The sequence below is a fragment of the Chiloscyllium plagiosum genome, unplaced genomic scaffold (assembly GCF_037043375.1).
Source record: "Chiloscyllium plagiosum isolate Xiang-an unplaced genomic scaffold, Cpla_swu_hap1 HiC_scaffold_33, whole genome shotgun sequence".
Taxonomy (NCBI): domain Eukaryota; kingdom Metazoa; phylum Chordata; class Chondrichthyes; order Orectolobiformes; family Hemiscylliidae; genus Chiloscyllium; species Chiloscyllium plagiosum.
The window spans coordinates 26032168-26046430 of record NW_028270171.1 but is presented as its reverse complement, the minus strand read 5'-3'; the positions used below and the strand labels follow the sequence as shown (position 1 = coordinate 26046430).

Below are 14263 nucleotides of genomic sequence, written 5' to 3'. Positions count from 1 at the left end.
ACCTTATCTATTTACCCTAAGCATGCCCTTCATGATTTTATAATCCTCTATAAGGTCACCCCTCAGCCTCCAATTCTTCAAGGAAAATATTCCCAGCGTATTCAGTCTCTCCGTATAGCTCAAACCCTCCAACCGTGGCAACATCCTTTTAAATCTTTTCTGAACCCTTTCAAGTTTCACAACTACCTTCCTATAATAGGAAGACTAGAATTGAACGCAGTATTCCAAAAATGGCCAAACCAATGTACTGTACAACCGCAACATGACCTCTCAACTCCTATACTCAATGCACGGACCAATAAAGGCACGCATACCAAATGTCTTGAGTCCATGCTGAGGCTGGGAATCTGTGCTGGCTTTCACCCTGGACATTGCCGATGCCACCCAAGGATGGGAGGTGAAAAGAAAAGGAAAAAATGCAAAAGGGAGAGAAAGAAAGGAAACGGACAAAGCAGACGAGCTTTGGCTCAAGTGTCTTACTCTGCCGCCATCTTGGAATGGCTGGGATCAGTGGGCAAACAGACTGCTTGTTACTACAATCCTTTAAAATTGTCCTCCAGAGAATACTACATAGGCCGTAAAGCACAGGAACACCCTAACACTATGAAAGAAGCTTTGTTACATAAATCCTTTCATAAGTTGTGGGCTTCACTGACAAGGCTGATTATTGTTGGCCATCCCTAATTGTCCTCAATCTGTATGTCTCCATAAAGTCATTTTGGAGAGCAGTTAAGAGTCAACTACATTGCTGTGGGTCTGGAGTCACATGTAGGCCATACCAGGTAAGTACAGCAGATCTTCTTTCTTAAAAGGGCATGAGTGAAGCAGATGGGATTTACAACGTAATAAAACAAAAAACCACAGATGCTGAAGATCCAAAACAAAAACCAGAAAGTGCTGGAGAAACTCGGTAGGTCTGGGCAGCATTTGTGGAGAGAAATCAGAGTTAACATTTTGAGTCCAGTGACCCTTCTTCAGAACTGTTTTCCAACAATTTTACAAACAATTGGGTTTTACAGCAAATGACAATAATGTCATGGGTCTAGCTTTTAGTTATGGCAATTGCTGTTGTTGTCTCCACTCAAGGAGCAGGTCCCACCCAGGCTTATTCCCCCCGGGCCCAGATTTGATGGCCAGGCTGAGGCTCCAGGTCCATGGCTAGGCCTAGGTGCCTGAAGGAGGAAAAGAGGTGGTCTCCTGGTGTTGCTGTCTTCTTTGGCATGGTGATCTTGTCCCATTGCGGAGATCTTCTTCATCTTCAGCTTTCAGTCTTCCAGCAGCCTTCCAGATGGTCTCGTCTAAGAGTGGCGGTCTTGGTTGACATTGTGGTCTTCTTTGGCGGTGACTACCAATTGCCCGGCATAGAAGTCTTGTCCCAGAATGGTGGTCTCATCCCCACTGTGTGTTCCAGGTATTCCATCATTCCTTAATCAGCTTTCCCAGAGCCCAGGAGTTGTTAAGTGAACCATGACGAAATTTGCCTTAATTTTACTTTTTTTTATTGTTATGTATGACTTCTGTCATTGATGTCGGTGTAGTGGTGGGGTAATGTTTCACTGTATTTTTCATGTAGAAGTAAACGTGACAATAAATTTGTATTCTGTTCTATTCTGTATGGAAGCACAAGGTCTTATGAGGTCTATTCTTAAATCTATCGTTCGTTGTTAAAGGGTTGACAGTTAAGTCCAGATCCTGTTTCAGCCGTCACCCTCAAGGCAGCTGATGCACTCGAATTAGGAAGGAAATGCTGGTCACATTCCCTTGTCATTCCCCACATGAGTATAACCCGATGACAGAGACTGAAACTGCCTTGTCTTTTGGCTTGCTGTTTGTCATAGGCAACTTGAATGTGGTGAAGCAGTTCTGAGCTGGAATAACCTGGAAGTGGGAAGTTAATATGCCCCCCCTCCCCCCCAGTTCATTATTAAATCGAATGCTGCAGGCCAGAAAAACTGACCACAAAACCTGTCAAAACATCATAGTCAACCAACTGTCTTAGTAAGTCAGTGGGTCAGCTAAGAAACACTTAGTAGTCAATGTAATCCAGAGAATTTATGATAGTCTGCATTTAAGGCCCACTCTAAGGTTCTGGCACAATAATCTAGGCTGGATGGTCCAGTAGACGGCTGCACTGTCTGAAATCTCTCAGGTGAGACATATAATGCTGAGGGTCCCCTCTTCCTTCCTGGGCTGGGAAGGGGTTGTACAAAGTTAAAAATCACACAACACCAGGTTATAGTCCAACAGGTTTAATTGGAAGCACCAGCTTTCGGAGTGTCACTCCTTCATCAGGTGGTAGGTGGAAGGGGGAGGTGGCGAAAGGACACTTTCCAGGTCGAACAATGGACTTCCTGCTGATGCCTCAAGCACCATCACAAAATCCGATTAACCAGGTCATAATGGCATTGCTTGTGGGAACTTGCTGTTACTAATTGGGCTGCTGTGAATCTGATACTTAAAACACTTCAAAACACTCATTGGCTGTAACACATTTTGAGATGTGGAATGCTAGTGAAAAGCTCTATATAAAGCAAGGTTATTTTTGAGTGAACCAGTCACTATCACCCACTCAAGGCCTGTAGTAGTCTAATCCTATAGTTGTCAGAATTAAATGGGGCATGTAGCAACAGTAAGAGGGAACCCTGTCAGTGAGCTCTTGGTAGATATTGTAGAGTCACTAGATCATGACAGACAAGGAGGTCATTCAGCCCATCACTTAGGGACAACAGTTCCTTTTCCACAGACGACACTTGTTGGGTTTCCTCACAAGCTGGTAGGTTTCTCTCGGTCATTCCTCTCTGGCATGCGTTCACAAATCACCAGGTTTATTCAGTTCAACTCCACAACAGACCGTTGGGAAAGAAGACCTTTTGACCTTTATCTACTTGGTTTGAGGGCCAGGCTGGAGACACACATTTTTCATGGCCTTTAGCAGCTCAATTCCAACGTTCAACTTGGCTTCAGAGAGGTTTCACTCCCTGCAAAATGTAAAAAAGACAAGAAGACAAATTGTTGAAGGTGGCACATTAGTTTGAGAAAGTGGTTAATGCAGCTTTGCCACACCTTGGGTTTTATTGAGGCACAGGATAAACAGAGAGGGAATTAACATGAACCTTGATCAAACTGGACCAACGTCTACTGGAATATTGCATCCACTACTAGATATCACACTGTCGGAAGGTCAGTACTGATGGAGACCCGCACAGTCGGAAGGTCAGTGCTTAGGGAATGCTACATTGTCAGACCGTCAGTATTGAGGCTGTGCCACAGTTACTGATGGAGTGCTGCACTGTCAGAGGGTCAGTACTGATGGAGTGCTGCACAGTCAGAGGGTCAGTACTGATGGAGTGCTGCACTGTCAGAGGGTCAGTACTGAGGGGGGGGGGGGGCGCACAGAAGGAAAGTCAGTGTTTAGGGAATGCTACATTGTCAGACTGTCAGTATTGAGGCTGTGACACAGTGTCAGAGGGTCAGTACTGATGGAGCACTGCACTGTCAGAGGGTCAGTACTGATGGAGCACTGCACTGTCAGAGGGTCAGTACTGATGGAGCACTGCACTGTCAGAGGGTCAGTACTGATGGAGCACTGCAGTGTCAGAGGGTCAGTACTGATGGAGTGCTGCACTGTCAGAGGGTCAGTACTGATGGAGTGCTGCACTGTCAGAGGGCCAGTACTGATGGAGCACTGCAGTGTCAGAGGGTCAGTACTGATGGAGTGCTGCACTGTCAGAGGGTCAGTACTGATGGAGTGCTGCACTGTCAGAGGGCCAGTACTGATGGAGCACTGCACTGTCAGAGGGTCAGTACTGATGGAGCACTGCACTGTCAGAGGGTCAGTACTGATGGACCACTGCAGTGTCAGAGGGTCAGTACTGATGGAGTGCTGCACTGTCAGAGGGTCAGTACTGATGGAGTGCTGCACTGTCAGAGGGCCAGTACTGATGGAGCGCTGCACTGTCAGAGGGTCAGTACTGATGGAGTGCTGCACTGTCAGAGAGTCAGTACTGATGGAGCACTGCAGTGTCAGAGGGTCAGTACTGATGGAGTGCTGCACTGTCAGAGAGTCAGTACTGATGGAGTGCTGCACTGTCAGAGGGCCAGTACTGATGGAGCACTGCAGTGTCAGAGGGTCAGTACTGATGGAGTGCTGCACTGTCAGAGGGTCAGTACTGATGGAGAGCTGCACTGTCAGAGGGCCAGTACTGATGGAGCACTGCACTGTCAGAGGGTCAGTACTGATGGAGTGCTGCACTGTCAGAGGGTCAGTACTGATGGAGTGCTGCACTGTCAGAGGGCCAGTACTGATGGAGCACTGCAGTGTCAGAGGGTCAGTACTGATGGAGTGCTGCACTGTCAGAGGGCCAGTACTGATGGAGCGCTGCACTGTCAGAGGGTCAGTACTGATGGAGTGCTGCACTGTCAGAGGGTCAGTACTGATGGAGTGCTGCACTGTCAGAGGGTCAGTACTGATGGAGTGCTGCACTGTCAGAGGGACAGTACTGATGGAGCGCTGCACTGTCAGAGGGTCAGTACTGATGGAGCACTGCACTGTCAGAGAGTCAGTACTGATGGAGAGCTGCACTGTCAGAGGGTCAGTACTGATGGAGCACTGCACTGTCAGAGGGTCAGTACTGATGGAGTGCTGCACTGTCAGAGGGTCAGTACTGAGGGGGGGGGGGCGCACAGTCGGAAAGTCAGTGTTTAGGGAATGCTACATTGTCAGACTGTCAGTATTGAGGCTGTGACACAGTGTCAGAGGGTCAGTACTGATGGAGCACTGCACTGTCAGAGGGTCAGTACTGATGGAGCACTGCACTGTCAGAGGGTCAGTACTGATGGAGCACTGCACTGTCAGAGGGTCAGTACTGAGGGAGCACTGCAGTGTCAGAGGGTCAGTACTGATGGAGTGCTGCACTGTCAGAGGGTCAGTACTGATGGAGTGCTGCACTGTCAGAGGGCCAGTACTGATGGAGCACTGCAGTGTCAGAGGGTCAGTACTGATGGAGTGCTGCACTGTCAGAGGGCCAGTACTGTTGGAGCACTGCACTGTCAGAGGGTCAGTACTGATGGAGCACTGCACTGTCAGAGGGTCAGTACTGATGGAGCACTGCAGTGTCAGAGGGTCAGTACTGATGGAGTGCTGCACTGTCAGAGGGTCAGTACTGATGGAGCGCTGCACTGTCAGAGGGTCAGTACTGATGGAGTGCTGCACTGTCAGAGAGTCAGTACTGATGGAGAGCTGCACTGTCAGAGGGTCAGTACTGATGGAGCACTGCACTGTCAGAGGGTCAGTACTGATGGAGTGCTGCACTGTAAGAGGGTCAGTACTGATGGAGCACTGCACTGTCAGAGGGTCAGTACTGATGGAGTGCTGCACTGTCAGAGGGTCAGTACTGATGGAGCACTGCACTGTCAGAGGGCCAGTACTGATGGAGCACTGCACTGTCAGAGGGTCAGTACTGATGGAGCACTGCACTGTCAGAGGGTCAGTACTGATGGAGCACTGCACTGTCAGAGGGTCAGTACTGATGGAGCACTGCAGTGTCAGAGGGTCAGTACTGATGGAGTGCTGCACTGTCAGAGGGTCAGTACTGATGGAGTGCTGCACTGTCAGAGGGCCAGTACTGATGGAGCGCTGCACTGTCAGAGGGTCAGTACTGATGGAGTGCTGCACTGTCAGAGAGTCAGTACTGATGGAGCACTGCAGTGTCAGAGGGTCAGTACTGATGGAGTGCTGCACTGTCAGAGAGTCAGTACTGATGGAGTGCTGCACTGTCAGAGGGCCAGTACTGATGGAGCACTGCAGTGTCAGAGGGTCAGTACTGATGGAGTGCTGCACTGTCAGAGGGTCAGTACTGATGGAGAGCTGCACTGTCAGAGGGCCAGTACTGATGGAGCACTGCACTGTCAGAGGGTCAGTACTGATGGAGTGCTGCACTGTCAGAGGGTCAGTACTGATGGAGTGCTGCACTGTCAGAGGGCCAGTACTGTTGGAGCACTGCAGTGTCAGAGGGTCAGTACTGATGGAGTGCTGCACTGTCAGAGGGCCAGTACTGATGGAGCGCTGCACTGTCAGAGGGTCAGTACTGATGGAGTGCTGCACTGTCAGAGGGTCAGTACTGATGGAGTGCTGCACTGTCAGAGGGTCAGTACTGATGGAGTGCTGCACTGTCAGAGGGACAGTACTGATGGAGCGCTGCACTGTCAGAGGGTCAGTACTGATGGAGTGCTGCACTGTCAGAGGGACAGTACTGATGGAGCGCTGCACTGTCAGAGGGTCAGTACTGATGGAGCACTGCACTGTCAGAGAGTCAGTACTGATGGAGAGCTGCACTGTCAGAGGGTCAGTACTGATGGAGCACTGCACTGTCAGAGGGTCAGTACTGATGGAGTGCTGCACTGTTAGAGGGTCAGTACTGAGGGGGGGGGGGGCGCACAGTCGGAAAGTCAGTGTTTAGGGAATGCTACATTGTCAGACTGTCAGTATTGAGGCTGTGACACAGTGTCAGAGGGTCAGTACTGATGGAGCACTGCACTGTCAGAGGGTCAGTACTGATGGAGCACTGCACTGTCAGAGGGTCAGTACTGATGGAGCACTGCACTGTCAGAGGGTCAGTACTGAGGGAGCACTGCAGTGTCAGAGGGTCAGTACTGATGGAGTGCTGCACTGTCAGAGGGTCAGTACTGATGGAGTGCTGCACTGTCAGAGGGCCAGTACTGATGGAGCACTGCAGTGTCAGAGGGTCAGTACTGATCGAGTGCTGCACTGTCAGAGGGCCAGTACTGTTGGAGCACTGCACTGTCAGAGGGTCAGTACTGATGGAGCACTGCACTGTCAGAGGGTCAGTACTGATGGAGCACTGCAGTGTCAGAGGGTCAGTACTGATGGAGTGCTGCACTGTCAGAGGGTCAGTACTGATGGAGCGCTGCACTGTCAGAGGGTCAGTACTGATGGAGTGCTGCACTGTCAGAGAGTCAGTACTGATGGAGAGCTGCACTGTCAGAGGGTCAGTACTGATGGAGCACTGCACTGTCAGAGGGTCAGTACTGATGGAGTGCTGCACTGTAAGAGGGTCAGTACTGATGGAGCACTGCACTGTCAGAGGGTCAGTACTGATGGAGTGCTGCACTGTCAGAGGGTCAGTACTGATGGAGCACTGCACTGTCAGAGGGCCAGTACTGATGGAGCACTGCACTGTCAGAGGGTCAGTACTGATGGAGCACTGCACTGTCAGAGGGTCAGTACTGATGGAGTGCTGCACTGTCAGAGGGCCAGTACTGATGGAGCGCTGCACTGTCAGAGGGTCAGTACTGATGGAGTGCTGCACTGTCAGAGAGTCAGTACTGATGGAGAGCTGCACTGTCAGAGGGTCAGTACTGATGGAGCACTGCACTGTCAGAGGGTCAGTACTGATGGAGTGCTGCACTGTAAGAGGGTCAGTACTGATGGAGCACTGCACTGTCAGAGGGTCAGTACTGATGGAGTGCTGCACTGTCAGAGGGTCAGTACTGATGGAGCACTGCACTGTCAGAGGGCCAGTACTGATGGAGCACTGCAGTGTCAGAGGGTCAGTACTGATGGAGTGCTGCACTGTCAGAGGGTCAGTACTGATGGAGTGCTGCACTGTCAGAGGGCCAGTACTGATGGAGCGCTGCACTGTCAGAGGGTCAGTACTGATGGAGTGCTGCACTGTCAGAGAGTCAGTACTGATGGAGCACTGCAGTGTCAGAGGGTCAGTACTGATGGAGTGCTGCACTGTCAGAGAGTCAGTACTGATGGAGTGCTGCACTGTCAGAGGGCCAGTACTGATGGAGCACTGCAGTGTCAGAGGGTCAGTACTGATGGAGTGCTGCACTGTCAGAGGGTCAGTACTGATGGAGAGCTGCACTGTCAGAGGGCCAGTACTGATGGAGCACTGCACTGTCAGAGGGTCAGTACTGATGGAGTGCTGCACTGTCAGAGGGTCAGTACTGATGGAGTGCTGCACTGTCAGAGGGCCAGTACTGATGGAGCACTGCAGTGTCAGAGGGTCAGTACTGATGGAGTGCTGCACTGTCAGAGGGCCAGTACTGATGGAGCGCTGCACTGTCAGAGGGTCAGTACTGATGGAGCACTGCACTGTCAGAGAGTCAGTACTGATGGAGAGCTGCACTGTCAGAGGGTCAGTACTGATGGAGCACTGCACTGTCAGAGGGTCAGTACTGATGGAGTGCTGCACTGTCAGAGGGTCAGTACTGATGGAGCACTGCAGTGTCAGAGGGTCAGTACTGATGGAGTGCTGCACTGTCAGAGGGTCAGTACTGATGGAGTGCTGCACTGTCAGAGGGTCAGTACTGATGGAGTGCTGCACTGTCAGAGGGCCAGTACTGATGGAGCGCTGCACTGTCAGAGGGTCAGTACTGATGGAGTGCTGCACTGTCAGAGAGTCAGTACTGATGGAGCACTGCAGTGTCAGAGGGTCAGTACTGATGGAGTGCTGCACTGTCAGAGAGTCAGTACTGATGGAGTGCTGCACTGTCAGAGGGCCAGTACTGATGGAGCACTGCAGTGTCATAGGGTCAGTACTGATGGAGTGCTGCACTGTCAGAGGGTCAGTACTGATGGAGAGCTGCACTGTCAGAGGGCCAGTACTGATGGAGCACTGCACTGTCAGAGGGTCAGTACTGATGGAGTGCTGCACTGTCAGAGGGTCAGTACTGATGGAGTGCTGCACTGTCAGAGGGCCAGTACTGATGGAGCACTGCAGTGTCAGAGGGTCAGTACTGATGGAGTGCTGCACTGTCAGAGGGCCAGTACTGATGGAGCGCTGCACTGTCAGAGGGTCAGTACTGATGGAGTGCTGCACTGTCAGAGGGTCAGTACTGATGGAGTGCTGCACTGTCAGAGGGTCAGTACTGATGGAGTGCTGCACTGTCAGAGGGACAGTACTGATGGAGCGCTGCACTGTCAGAGGGTCAGTACTGATGGAGCACTGCACTGTCAGAGAGTCAGTACTGATGGAGAGCTGCACTGTCAGAGGGTCAGTACTGATGGAGCACTGCACTGTCAGAGGGTCAGTACTGATGGAGTGCTGCACTGTCAGAGGGTCAGTACTGAGGGGGGGGGGGGGGCGCACAGTCGGAAAGTCAGTGTTTAGGGAATGCTACATTGTCAGACTGTCAGTATTGAGGCTGTGACACAGTGTCAGAGGGTCAGTACTGATGGAGCACTGCACTGTCAGAGGGTCAGTACTGATGGAGCACTGCACTGTCAGAGGGTCAGTACTGATGGAGCACTGCACTGTCAGAGGGTCAGTACTGAGGGAGCACTGCAGTGTCAGAGGGTCAGTACTGATGGAGTGCTGCACTGTCAGAGGGTCAGTACTGATGGAGTGCTGCACTGTCAGAGGGCCAGTACTGATGGAGCACTGCAGTGTCAGAGGGTCAGTACTGATGGAGTGCTGCACTGTCAGAGGGCCAGTACTGTTGGAGCACTGCACTGTCAGAGGGTCAGTACTGATGGAGCACTGCACTGTCAGAGGGTCAGTACTGATGGAGCACTGCAGTGTCAGAGGGTCAGTACTGATGGAGCGCTGCACTGTCAGAGGGTCAGTACTGATGGAGCGCTGCACTGTCAGAGGGTCAGTACTGATGGAGTGCTGCACTGTCAGAGAGTCAGTACTGATGGAGAGCTGCACTGTCAGAGGGTCAGTACTGATGGAGCACTGCACTGTCAGAGGGTCAGTACTGATGGAGTGCTGCACTGTAAGAGGGTCAGTACTGATGGAGCACTGCACTGTCAGAGGGTCAGTACTGATGGAGTGCTGCACTGTCAGAGGGTCAGTACTGATGGAGCACTGCACTGTCAGAGGGCCAGTACTGATGGAGCACTGCACTGTCAGAGGGTCAGTACTGATGGAGCACTGCACTGTCAGAGGGTCAGTACTGATGGAGCACTGCAGTGTCAGAGGGTCAGTACTGATGGAGTGCTGCACTGTCAGAGGGTCAGTACTGATGGAGTGCTGCACTGTCAGAGGGCCAGTACTGATGGAGTGCTGCACTGTCAGAGGGTCAGTACTGATGGAGTGCTGCACTGTCAGAGAGTCAGTACTGATGGAGCACTGCAGTGTCAGAGGGTCAGTACTGATGGAGTGCTGCACTGTCAGAGAGTCAGTACTGATGGAGTGCTGCACTGTCAGAGGGCCAGTACTGATGGAGCACTGCAGTGTCAGAGGGTCAGTACTGATGGAGTGCTGCACTGTCAGAGGGTCAGTACTGATGGAGAGCTGCACTGTCAGAGGGCCAGTACTGATGGAGCACTGCACTGTCAGAGGGTCAGTACTGATGGAGTGCTGCACTGTCAGAGGGTCAGTACTGATGGAGTGCTGCACTGTCAGAGGGCCAGTACTGATGGAGCACTGCAGTGTCAGAGGGTCAGTACTGATGGAGTGCTGCACTGTCAGAGGGCCAGTACTGATGGAGCGCTGCACTGTCAGAGGGTCAGTACTGATGGAGTGCTGCACTGTCAGAGGGTCAGTACTGATGGAGCGCTGCACTGTCAGAGGGTCAGTACTGATGGAGTGCTGCACTGTCAGAGGGACAGTACTGATGGAGCGCTGCACTGTCAGAGGGTCAGTACTGATGGAGTGCTGCACTGTCAGAGGGACAGTACTGATGGAGCGCTGCACTGTCAGAGGGTCAGTACTGATGGAGCACTGCACTGTCAGAGAGTCAGTACTGATGGAGAGCTGCACTGTCAGAGGGTCAGTACTGATGGAGCACTGCACTGTCAGAGGGTCAGTACTGATGGAGTGCTGCACTGTCAGAGGGTCAGTACTGAGGCGGGGGGGGCGCACAGTCGGAAAGTCAGTGTTTAGGGAATGCTACATTGTCAGACTGTCAGTATTGAGGCTGTGACACAGTGTCAGAGGGTCAGTACTGATGGAGCACTGCACTGTCAGAGGGTCAGTACTGATGGAGCACTGCACTGTCAGAGGGTCAGTACTGATGGAGCACTGCACTGTCAGAGGGTCAGTACTGAGGGAGCACTGCAGTGTCAGAGGGTCAGTACTGATGGAGTGCTTCACTGTCAGAGGGTCAGTACTGATGGAGTGCTGCACTGTCAGAGGGCCAGTACTGATGGAGCACTGCAGTGTCAGAGGGTCAGTACTGATGGAGTGCTGCACTGTCAGAGGGCCAGTACTGTTGGAGCACTGCACTGTCAGAGGGTCAGTACTGATGGAGCACTGCACTGTCAGAGGGTCAGTACTGATGGAGCACTGCAGTGTCAGAGGGTCAGTACTGATGGAGTGCTGCACTGTCAGAGGGTCAGTACTGATGGAGCGCTGCACTGTCAGAGGGTCAGTACTGATGGAGTGCTGCACTGTCAGAGAGTCAGTACTGATGGAGAGCTGCACTGTCAGAGAGTCAGTACTGATGGAGCACTGCACTGTCAGAGGGTCAGTACTGATGGAGTGCTGCACTGTAAGAGGGTCAGTACTGATGGAGCACTGCACTGTCAGAGGGTCAGTACTGATGGAGTGCTGCACTGTCAGAGGGTCAGTACTGATGGAGCACTGCACTGTCAGAGGGCCAGTACTGATGGAGCACTGCACTGTCAGAGGGTCAGTACTGATGGAGCACTGCACTGTCAGAGGGTCAGTACTGATGGAGTGCTGCACTGTCAGAGGGCCAGTACTGATGGAGCGCTGCACTGTCAGAGGGTCAGTACTGATGGAGTGCTGCACTGTCAGAGAGTCAGTACTGATGGAGAGCTGCACTGTCAGAGGGTCAGTACTGATGGAGCACTGCACTGTCAGAGGGTCAGTACTGATGGAGTGCTGCACTGTAAGAGGGTCAGTACTGATGGAGCACTGCACTGTCAGAGGGTCAGTACTGATGGAGTGCTGCACTGTCAGAGGGTCAGTACTGATGGAGAGCTGCACTGTCAGAGGGCCAGTACTGATGGAGCACTGCACTGTCAGAGGGCCAGTACTGATGGAGCACTGCAGTGTCAGAGGGTCAGTACTGATGGAGTGCTGCACTGTCAGAGGGTCAGTACTGATGGAGTGCTGCACTGTCAGAGGGCCAGTACTGATGGAGCGCTGCACTGTCAGAGGGTCAGTACTGATGGAGTGCTGCACTGTCAGAGAGTCAGTACTGATGGAGCACTGCAGTGTCAGAGGGTCAGTACTGATGGAGTGCTGCACTGTCAGAGAGTCAGTACTGATGGAGTGCTGCACTGTCAGAGGGCCAGTACTGATGGAGCACTGCAGTGTCAGAGGGTCAGTACTGATGGAGTGCTGCACTGTCAGAGGGTCAGTACTGATGGAGAGCTGCACTGTCAGAGGGTCAGTACTGATGGAGCACTGCACTGTCAGAGGGTCAGTACTGATGGAGCACTGCACTGTCAGAGGGTCAGTACTGATGGAGTGCTGCACTGTCAGAGGGCCAGTACTGATGGAGCGCTGCACTGTCAGAGGGTCAGTACTGATGGAGTGCTGCACTGTCAGAGAGTCAGTACTGATGGAGAGCTGCACTGTCAGAGGGTCAGTACTGATGGAGCACTGCACTGTCAGAGGGTCAGTACTGATGGAGTGCTGCACTGTAAGAGGGTCAGTACTGATGGAGCACTGCACTGTCAGAGGGTCAGTACTGATGGAGTGCTGCACTGTCAGAGGGTCAGTACTGATGGAGCACTGCACTGTCAGAGGGCCAGTACTGATGGAGCACTGCAGTGTCAGAGGGTCAGTACTGATGGAGTGCTGCACTGTCAGAGGGTCAGTACTGATGGAGTGCTGCACTGTCAGAGGGCCAGTACTGATGGAGCGCTGCACTGTCAGAGGGTCAGTACTGATGGAGTGCTGCACTGTCAGAGAGTCAGTACTGATGGAGTGCTGCACTGTCAGAGGGCCAGTACTGATGGAGCACTGCAGTGTCAGAGGGTCAGTACTGATGGAGTGCTGCACTGTCAGAGAGTCAGTACTGATGGAGTGCTGCACTGTCAGAGGGCCAGTACTGATGGAGCACTGCAGTGTCAGAGGGTCAGTACTGATGGAGTGCTGCACTGTCAGAGGGTCAGTACTGATGGAGAGCTGCACTGTCAGAGGGCCAGTACTGATGGAGCACTGCACTGTCAGAGGGTCAGTACTGATGGAGTGCTGCACTGTCAGAGGGTCAGTACTGATGGAGTGCTGCACTGTCAGAGGGCCAGTACTGATGGAGCACTGCAGTGTCAGAGGGTCAGTACTGATGGAGTGCTGCACTGTCAGAGGGCCAGTACTGATGGAGCGCTGCACTGTCAGAGGGTCAGTACTGAGGGAGCACTGCAGTGTCAGAGGGTCAGTACTGATGGAGTGCTGCACTGTCAGAGGGTCAGTACTGATGGAGTGCTGCACTGTCAGAGGGCCAGTACTGATGGAGCACTGCAGTGTCAGAGGGTCAGTACTGATGGAGTGCTGCACTGTCAGAGGGCCAGTACTGTTGGAGCACTGCACTGTCAGAGGGTCAGTACTGATGGAGCACTGCACTGTCAGAGGGTCAGTACTGATGGAGCACTGCAGTGTCAGAGGGTCAGTACTGATGGAGTGCTGCACTGTCAGAGGGTCAGTACTGATGGAGCGCTGCACTGTCAGAGGGTCAGTACTGATGGAGTGCTGCACTGTCAGAGAGTCAGTACTGATGGAGAGCTGCACTGTCAGAGGGTCAGTACTGATGGAGCACTGCACTGTCAGAGGGTCAGTACTGATGGAGTGCTGCACTGTAAGAGGGTCAGTACTGATGGAGCACTGCACTGTCAGAGGGTCAGTACTGATGGAGTGCTGCACTGTCAGAGGGTCAGTACTGATGGAGCACTGCACTGTCAGAGGGCCAGTACTGATGGAGCACTGCACTGTCAGAGGGTCAGTACTGATGGAGCACTGCACTGTCAGAGGGTCAGTACTGATGGAGCACTGCACTGTCAGAGGGTCAGTACTGATGGAGCACTGCAGTGTCAGAGGGTCAGTACTGATGGAGTGCTGCACTGTCAGAGGGTCAGTACTGATGGAGTGCTGCACTGTCAGAGGGCCAGTACTGATGGAGCGCTGCACTGTCAGAGGGTCAGTACTGATGGAGTGCTGCACTGTCAGAGAGTCAGTACTGATGGAGCACTGCAGTGTCAGAGGGTCAGTACTGATGGAGTGCTGCACTGTCAGAGAGTCAGTACTGATGGAGTGCTGCACTGTCAGAGGGCCAGTACTGATGGAGCACTGCAGTGTCAGAGGGTCAGTACTGATGGAGTGCT

The 14263-nt window shown here is 52.5% G+C and overlaps 1 pseudogene; it reads right to left on the bottom strand.

The window, feature by feature from the left end:
• Positions 1-3462: 3462 nt before the first annotated feature.
• Positions 3463-14263, bottom strand: part of LOC148141453 (uncharacterized) — a 34118-nt pseudogene continuing 23317 nt past the window's right edge.